The sequence below is a fragment of the Diorhabda sublineata genome, chromosome 1 (assembly GCF_026230105.1).
Source record: "Diorhabda sublineata isolate icDioSubl1.1 chromosome 1, icDioSubl1.1, whole genome shotgun sequence".
Taxonomy (NCBI): Eukaryota; Metazoa; Arthropoda; class Insecta; order Coleoptera; family Chrysomelidae; genus Diorhabda; species Diorhabda sublineata.
Genome location: NC_079474.1, coordinates 5503437 through 5512754, shown reverse-complemented (window position 1 = coordinate 5512754; position 9318 = coordinate 5503437).

Here is a 9318-nt window from a genome sequence, read left to right as displayed (position 1 = left end):
TCCCAGCTGAAGGGATAGGCTGGTAGAGCTTTCTCAATCTTCCGGAAAAAGGTCTTACTCTAGATGATACCATAACTAATCCATTGAAGAGGAAGTTGTACTCTTTCATCCGTAGATTTAGCTGTAAAATACTTCAATTCTTATTTTATCAATTGGTTCTGTATTCATCAGTCGGCTGTAATTAGTTTATTGCAATGGAGTTACTGGCTAGGATGAAGACCATTCTCTTAGAGAGGAATGATGTAGTGAAATAAAACTTAAAAATTTGCAATAGCAAGTTTGAGTTCTACCTGAAGAAGTTTTGGTATGTTAACAAAGACTTCGTTCAGTACACATATCCATCGTAATCTCCTTCATATATAACAATAGTTTCAGCTACTGTGATAGTTTCATTGTTTAGAATAGTAATGGCGGTCGGTTGACGACAACGAGCTCTTGATGTATTACTTCATGTTTTTTAAACTGGAATTATAGACAATATTTTATAATTTAAGCGATATCGCAAATTCTTTTCCAACTACGAGCGTTTTTAAAAGATTTTTCTAGCCGTTATGACCTCGATTAAGTGGGTCTTTGCCTTATCTTTTCAGCATACCCCTAAAATTCATTTTAGTTTTTGTCCTTATATAAAATAATTTCAACATTGGATACTAAGAAGTTACAACGAGAAGACAAACTGTGAGGCTTCTCAAGTGTCTGAATCGCGCCTGTGTGAGTGTTGGGCACTCATAGATAACGTGGTCTGCTGTTTTTTTCTCTTGAATTCACCAGTGGAATTCCAGGTCGTCCGTGATGTCCATAGTCTGGAGACAAAAGTTCCATCTATGTTAACCTTATCTTATCTTATGCAAGGTATTTATATTTGAGAAATATATCGCTAGCTTACATCAGATCTATGTCTATCGGGTAGCCACACACCACCCCCTTCAAGCTATCAATTTTCATACTCAACTATTTCGCTACTAGTACTCATATTAACCTGGTTAGTTACTTTCATGTCTCCTCAAAATCATTAAATTATTCACTTCTTAATTGTGATGTAATTTCGTAATTCAGCCAAATTGTTAATAAACCTGATTAGAAGACAACGAAAAAATAAAGGTAACTTCAGAGCTAGGACACCAACACGAACCTTAGTTTGGGATATAACTTATTGTCTAGATAGATAATGGATGTTCATTTTTATACTTTTCTATGTCTAATATCCCACATTCCAGACTTTTTAAAAGGCTTTTGATTAATGGATCAGCTGTAAACACTGGGTTCTCTACTATCACATCAAGAAAGTAAGACACAGTAGATCCTTTGGGTCCTAGTATATACGATACACCAAAATCCATACATACATACATATATAAATGTCCAATATCCAAAAATAATATTATTTTCAAATTCATCTACGCCATTGACTATATGAGCATCACGAAAATATATTCTGATCAATTGGTAGATATCCAATTGTTTGTGTGTTTCTTACTAACTGAAGTTCAATATGCACGCTCATTGATTCACCTACTTTTGGTTTTGATGAAGTGCCGATATCTTCTAGCAATGTTTGATACTACGTTCACTAAAATCCCAAATATGTTCCATGCTTATCAAACCACTGATTTTCGATTGCTCGGAAATCGACGATCTTGTCGTTTTATGGCTGCTCTGAGACATCCTGAGCTCCTGGTTTCATAATCTCCTTGAACCCAAACCAAGTTAACACTACAACATAGATATGGTGAAAACTGTTATTATCGATACAGATAACTCAACCATCCCATTACTCCCAAAGTTGTTTTATTCAATTCACAATTTGAGGCTAGTTTTTCCAGCCTATTGGGACATCAATGACCAAAAATTTGAAGATTTGAAACATCATTTTATATTTAAAAGAGAAAATTTACTGCTATTATAACAAAATTATTGTATTTAGAAGCGTATCTAGAACTAGTGCTTATGTGTAACTGGGGCCATGAAATCATGCCCAATAGCTGCACTAGAAGAGATTCTAAATCTTCTACATCTCCACATAGTACTGGAGAGCGTGACAGGGAAAACATCACTTAGAATGTTGAGAGACGTAATCACCCAAGAAAAACTATCCCTAAATAATGACCAAACCTGGGACATGCCTCAGGATAATAACACCTTACAAGAAATGAACAAAAATGCCTTTAAATGATATAGGGACGGAACTAAAATAGCAGACAGAACTGGAATATGATCTCAGAACCAAACTCTCTAAAAGCCTAGGTAACTGTCTCGCTAAAGTAGGGGCCGACAAACCCTTTAAGGGAGCTGAACCCTTTTGTGGTATCAACTACAGAACAATAGGAAAAGCACTGGAAAAGAAGGTGGATAGGAGCAAAACAAATTACTGGGACAACCTACAGGGGTGAGACAGACAAAGACTCTTCTAGAAAACTATAACAATAGAAGATCTGCTGAATATATCAACCGAAGTAGGAGTAGTACAAACGGGAGTCGTATCGGGGCTCTGTCGCCTCAACAAATATCTGATGACACCAGACTTAGCAGATAATGCGGTATGCAGATTTTATTGCACAGGGATGAAATACTACGGAACTAAGCCCTACAACTGGGAGCGTATGAAATAGAAGACGAAGATCTTCTTCTTCTTCCTCTTTCAATAGGACCAGATCCTGTTCAATCCTGTACGTTTGGTCCTCTTCCTGGATGTAACTGAACTAAGCCATACACCTGGGAGCGTATGAAATAGAAGACGAAGATCTTCTTCTTCTTCTTCTTCCTCTTTCAATAGGACCAGATCCTGTTCAATCCTGTATTTTGAAGAAAAATTATATCATATCACACAAGATGTTTTTTAAGACGCGTTCTGTATACTTTTTTTTTATTATTCGCTCCTTTTTAGTTTTATTGCACTTAAAACAAACAATACAAATACGATGACTAGCTCCATTTTTTCTTCTTTCACGATGATATGAAGAGATATAGGCCAGCAACTAAAGATTGCTAAAAAGCTGAATCCGGTCCTGTTTATTATGAAGAGGAATATATGAAATAAAAGTGAGATATTTGTAAACTTTTATATTAAAGATAGAGGTGTTTATAATACAAAATCAACACAAAACAACAATAAAAGAATAACAATATACTTAAAGACTAAAAATGATTCATCTACCTATTTGCTAATTTGTACAGGACGTTAATTCAGCCAGGTCTTTTTAAAAAATGTACACAACAAAGAATAAACGTTATACATTTATTTTTATAAAATCAAACATTCACAACATAAATTTCGAAATATTACAAGAGTTTAATAAATAAGAATTTTTATTAATCGTGTAATCCCTTTTTAAAACTAAATTAAAAGTTTTTTAGGAATTAGTATTGAAATGATGTTTATAATTTCATTCAGAACCAGCGCAAACATTATATAAAAAAATATGAAAACCACTCTCTTTTTGTTTATATTTATTACTAGAAAAATATTATTTTTAAGACATGCGTTAAAATTTGAAATCTTTGGTGTTAAATCGGAGAATTGTGAGGTTAAACGCAGTGGATTTGTCTAGCATATTTTTATCGTTAAAAACATTTAAGATTACAAACAGAGGTATCAAGTATTACTCTGGAAGCTAAAAATGATATAAGCCCAACAAAAAATTGATGTTCTTATTTTGTAAAAAAATTAATAGTTATTTATGTATCAAGGGTACGATATTTCGCCGGTACGATAGCTTTTGGCCCGACGATTCATAAGTCTCCCGAGGGGATAAACCTATTAGTACCCGTGGTGTATTTACTAATTGATATCACAACAGTTCTTTCAAATAATAAATATTCTTTTGAAATATGAATTGGTTCAATAGGTTTTCTTTTTACTTGCGATATTACCTAGATATTATTGTCTCGATTTCAACGATGATGAGATATGTATTAAAATATTTAATGAAAAAATGAAACTAGATGTTGGAATAGTTGCAGAAATTTCAAAAAAAGCTTAAAGCGCAAAGCAAAACTTTTTTCGAGAAAATCTAGAAACTGATATAACAAATGGTATCGATTATTAACAAAACTGTGCTGTGGGTTATATATTTAATGGTATAGAAGACTAAAATGGCAAATAAAAATTTTGATATTGACAAAACAAAAAAAAGAGATTTTACCATGGCATAAAAATGAAATGAAGAATTTGAAACTGAAACTGAAAAGAGATTATATTTCTTTGTGGTCACATGGCTTAGGAAAAAAATTATTTTTACCCTACAAACAAGGTCACTGATCTTTACAACGTTACAACGTCTATATTATTGCAAAATTTTTATGTTTTAACTACCTCAAAAAGTACACTGTTCAATGTCGGACCCTTCTAGCAGAAGTTTGGAGCAAGTATGATTCCCCGAAGCATCATGGTAGATGAAAAAGTAACTCAGCTGCTGGTATTTAGAAAACATGATATATTTTACCTACTACACTTCAGAATTAGTTGAGGGCTCAATATTTTACAATGCAAAAAAATGTAAAATCACTTGCCAATTGAAATCAAATCGATATTATGTTTTTCCGCGTTCCGCAATAATTTGAGGACATATTTACTGGAAAGTGCCTTTGTAAACGACTTCTACTCTAATAATAATATTTAAATCAGGGCATGCTGTATACTGGTTTAATTTTGCTATGGACTCATATACTAATTATTACCTAACATTTTGTTATTAATTGTGATTTTCTTTTGTATATTGAAATTTTGTTTTATTTGTATCTTTATTTAGTTATTTTTATGTTTGTTTTTCAGTTTTTACAAGTTTCGTCTACAAATTGTAACAATTTTTGCTGCAGGAGATTTAATAATCTCCGTCTATGCTACCAAATCTATGTCGCTTTTAATATTTTGCAACTGGAAATTGATGAACAATAAATCCATTCAACTAATAAAGATCATTAATTTTTTTTGTTTAGTGATTGGTTTAATTCCAAAGATTGGCCAAAAATATATTTCAATCACAATTCTAATATTCGACTCAATTTCTTTGACTGGTGTACGACTCCCATCGATATCAGTTTGGTTTTGCAATTTAGGTGTGACATCTCTCGACTGTATCAATTGACTGATTGACGACTTGATAATAAATTTCTAAATAATTATATACTACACGAATACCGGACCAATCGTTATCGTTAATTGTGTTTTTCTCTAGTTGATTGATGAGTGAGAATTTGAAAACATGGTTATATTTATTAACATATAATTTCAAATTTCTGGACGTTCGATAATAGTTTCATAAGTTGAGTTCACACTTACAGATTATACTTTGTCGTCATCTCTCTTGTTACAATCGACTATTTCGAATGGCTGACACTTTATTAAGATAATTTATTTTGTAAATGAGATGGAGGTTATGTTAAATAGTGTTTCTGAAAGAATCTAAGCTGAGCTTTCTCCTTGTACTGCAATTTTCACGATAATAAGACCCCCATTAATGTTTCAACCGATAGAGATATGAAAAATATTCACACACCCTTTATATCGTTGGGTTGTTTTTTCCTCCAAGCATTAATTGAAGAAACAACAACAATTAATAGAAAAAAATGTGGAGAGCAACAAGCTCATAGTATTGGTATTCGTCGACTATGAAAAGGCATTTGACTCCATAAACCACCATGAATTTTTTAAACGTATCGCAAACTGCCGTATAGACCACCGCTATATTTCTATATTTTAATTTAATACTGAGTTTTGTCGAATGAATTTAGAAACATCCTGTATATAACAATAAAATGTATTTAATTAGCTCCCATTTTGCAACATTTTTTATGAAACAATGGTTTGGTTAAATAGACTTTTTATCAGCTCTGGAAATGATTCAGTTTTTAAAAAAGGTTACACATATATTTTATTAGTGCATCGAACACACCCTGTACATTTGTGTGAAAAAAAATCTAGAACGTACCTTTTTTACAATATTGCATAATTTATATCATTTCTATACATGATTATCACAATCGACAAACTAATTTAGTTAAATCAATTAATGGAAAACATCTAGAATAGTTTTGTGGACAAAAATATGGTGTGCCTTCAATTTAACCACATTTACCACTTTCAAAAATATATTTTCTGCACAAGTATAAAATTGATCCACATACTATAGACAGCAAAAATATATGTTTTAAGTTAAAGACAAGGCTTTCAAAAATTACTTATCTGGAAAAAACGTTGGTAATTGTAAAAGGAAGAAGAAAAAGCGATATGCAAGCTCTATGACAATTTAGATCCATGGAAGCTGATTCTAAAACAAAATATATACACTGGTCCAAATTTCCCATATAATTTTTCACACCATATCCTATATTTAGGAATATTTATTGAAAATTTGGTTAAACAAAGACATCAAAGACATTTTTTGCAGCGAAATATTAATCAAGGTGGGTAAATTATTGAAAATTGAAATAATATTTCTAAGATATTCAATTTATTCATGAAGAATTTCATTTTTTCGCAGCTATAAAACTTTGGCAAGTCATGAAATAAGTCAGAACCGAATGGTAATAACTAGTAGAAAGAGTGTTTAAACTACAGAGGGAAAAATAAACACTTGACATCATCTAGAGCTCCATATAATTAGGGAAACCAATTAAGTCAGCGATTCAAGATTCAAGGTTAATACTGAAATACGAAAGAAAATCATTGTATTTGAATGTGTAACATAAAAGATTCAGACTCCTCAAGCATCATCTTGCAAAAGCTTTTTCTATGCCTTGAAATCTTTTTATACGTCGGGCAGACTTAGAGATCTGTTAATGTTCAGTTTAAAGAGCACATAGCTCATTTAAAATATGGACGGATCACACAGCCGTAATCATGGAATAAATATAAGTAATGTGGAATATTTAAAAATTGTATACAATAATTTTTTGATGGATTTGAAAGCTTTGAAATTATTAAATGTAACAACAGTTTAAATAGGGACAAAGGGTCTATTCCTTACAGCCCACTTTATAGTTTAATAGTTAAGAAATAAAAGTGAAGATTCCCGTCAAAGAGATTTTCCGGCTGAAATTAATTATCGTGGGAGAAGGTTGATTAGTGGGAAAATTTAGTATAAAACAGGTAAGTCAAGTTAGTCTCTGAAGATGATAACTTGGTTATCGAAATGCGCGTCAGACAGTGTAATTATGAGTGTTGGTGTAGTGGTAGTGTAAACAGTGTGTTCAGAAAGAATATCACCAACGGTTCCGAAAATTCTTGATTTCTATATATGTAAAAAAAGAGAGTCTGTAGATTATCTCAGATCACACAGTCAACAAGAGCAACTATGTTTGAAATTGGTTACAGTAGATAATGTAAAGATAAAGATTGATTATTTTGGTGTGATTAATAGAAAAAAAATTCAGTTGGTGACATATGATCTATGATATTTGTACCAGTACTAGATTTCATTACTATCAAGCATCTTTTTGTCATCGAAACAAGTGTCCTTTGTACGACGTTTAATCTGAGAAACATTTTGAAGTCATGGGCTGTTGAAGCTGTACATTTGACGAATATGCTTATTGGAATGATAAAGCAACTAAATATCATTTGTCAAAGCTTCTTCTTACTACTTACGTAAATATTTGAAGATTCTAAATATATTCGAGATCGAGAAATATCCATAATCAAAATAACCTGTAAACACTGTCTTAACTTTGATGTGGCATGCTTCCACTGATCAAACTGTCAGTTTATTTCTAGACCGTATCATTACAAACAAGTTCCTGAAGATTTATTGGTGGCACTCATGTCCTACAGAGATCACTAGGAAGTATGAAGGAAGTTTTGGAAATAACCTTATTTCTTGCTCACCTAGGTAGATTGGGGAAAATTGAAGAACTTACCGACTTCACTATAAACACTTTTTGATCTATTTTTTGTCAATTTCTGATATCGTTCTGGAAGTGACTTTTTGACACCAGCTGGGAAAATTTTAAGCTTTGGGTACCAAATGATTTTCATGAACTTGGGAAATATAAATCGCGAATCTAGATAATCATTTGAAGAGAAAATATCACATCACCTTTGACATTAAATTTGTTAATTTTTGGGTCGCATTACGTCACGTTTTTGTTCCGTTCGCAATTTGTACGTACATGACTTGAAAATACGATGTATTGTTTATCAAAATGGAGGCCACAAGATGCAGTATTCAAAGACAATATAGAAATATGATGTTTAGCAGCGAAATTATTGATTTTATTTTTCCGAAAACTACATTTAAAGCTTAGTTTATGATATATAATTTGTTCGAAGTATAATAAACGAAAAGAGCTGAGTAGTGGCTATTTTTTGTGATGAATCGACACATTGAAAGCCAAAACCTTGTGGTACTACCATTGGCGAACAAAAGTATGGAATTGATAATAATTTCTTATCAAATAGTGAAATAAAATAGTTAACTAGTTTCTAATAGTATTGAAATTGACACACGCGAGAATTTTTTTCTTAAAAGTTTCAAATCAAATATTAAAAGGAACTAGTTGTTTTAAAAAGATATTTTGGAATTTAAGATTAGTCATAGAAAACACCACGTATTCTACAAAAATGAGTTTTAGATAAAACATTAAGTGAAGTTTTTTAAGGTAGAGTCAGACGATAGATATAAATTAAGAAAAGTATTTGTTTTTTTATATTTTATCTATAGTCTATTTTTATGAATGAGAGAGGAATAAAATGATGAAGCATTAATCATTTTCACAAGTTAAAACTTTTTTCCATAGTTCTGGACAGTTTATGATTATAAAAGACCAGTAAAAGTCCAATATAGACTATAGCTAGTTGCAAAATCCTACACCACAGTCACACGTGTAATAAGTCCACCATTTTTTGAATGTTTACCATAAAAAATCTAACAAGCTGCTTTATTCACTTTTGTCAAAGACATTAATAGTAGAAACAAAGTCCAAAAACAACTGAAACAATACACGATATGGTATTTACCCGTCGAAGATAAAAAATGCTGTAGATTATGGAAGTTCCATGTTTAAATAAAATAATTTAACAACTTTGAATTAATGTTTGACATTAATCAAGTATAATATGGTTGAGGTTCTGCGTCGTAAGCGTGGATCCGCCGCAATATATTAGAGATCTAACAGGAGGCTTCTCGAGGCGAGTTTGTGTTAAAGAAGACCAAGATATATGTTTCGGATGCATGTTGTATATCTACTTAACAGTAGTTGACCTCAAATAGAGAATATTTATATTGTACCGGGATAATGCAAGGAAGAATCCTTAGAAATAATACATAAATTGAAACACGGATAAGTACCTCCGGAGTTAAATTCCAGTATTTTTTTTTGTTT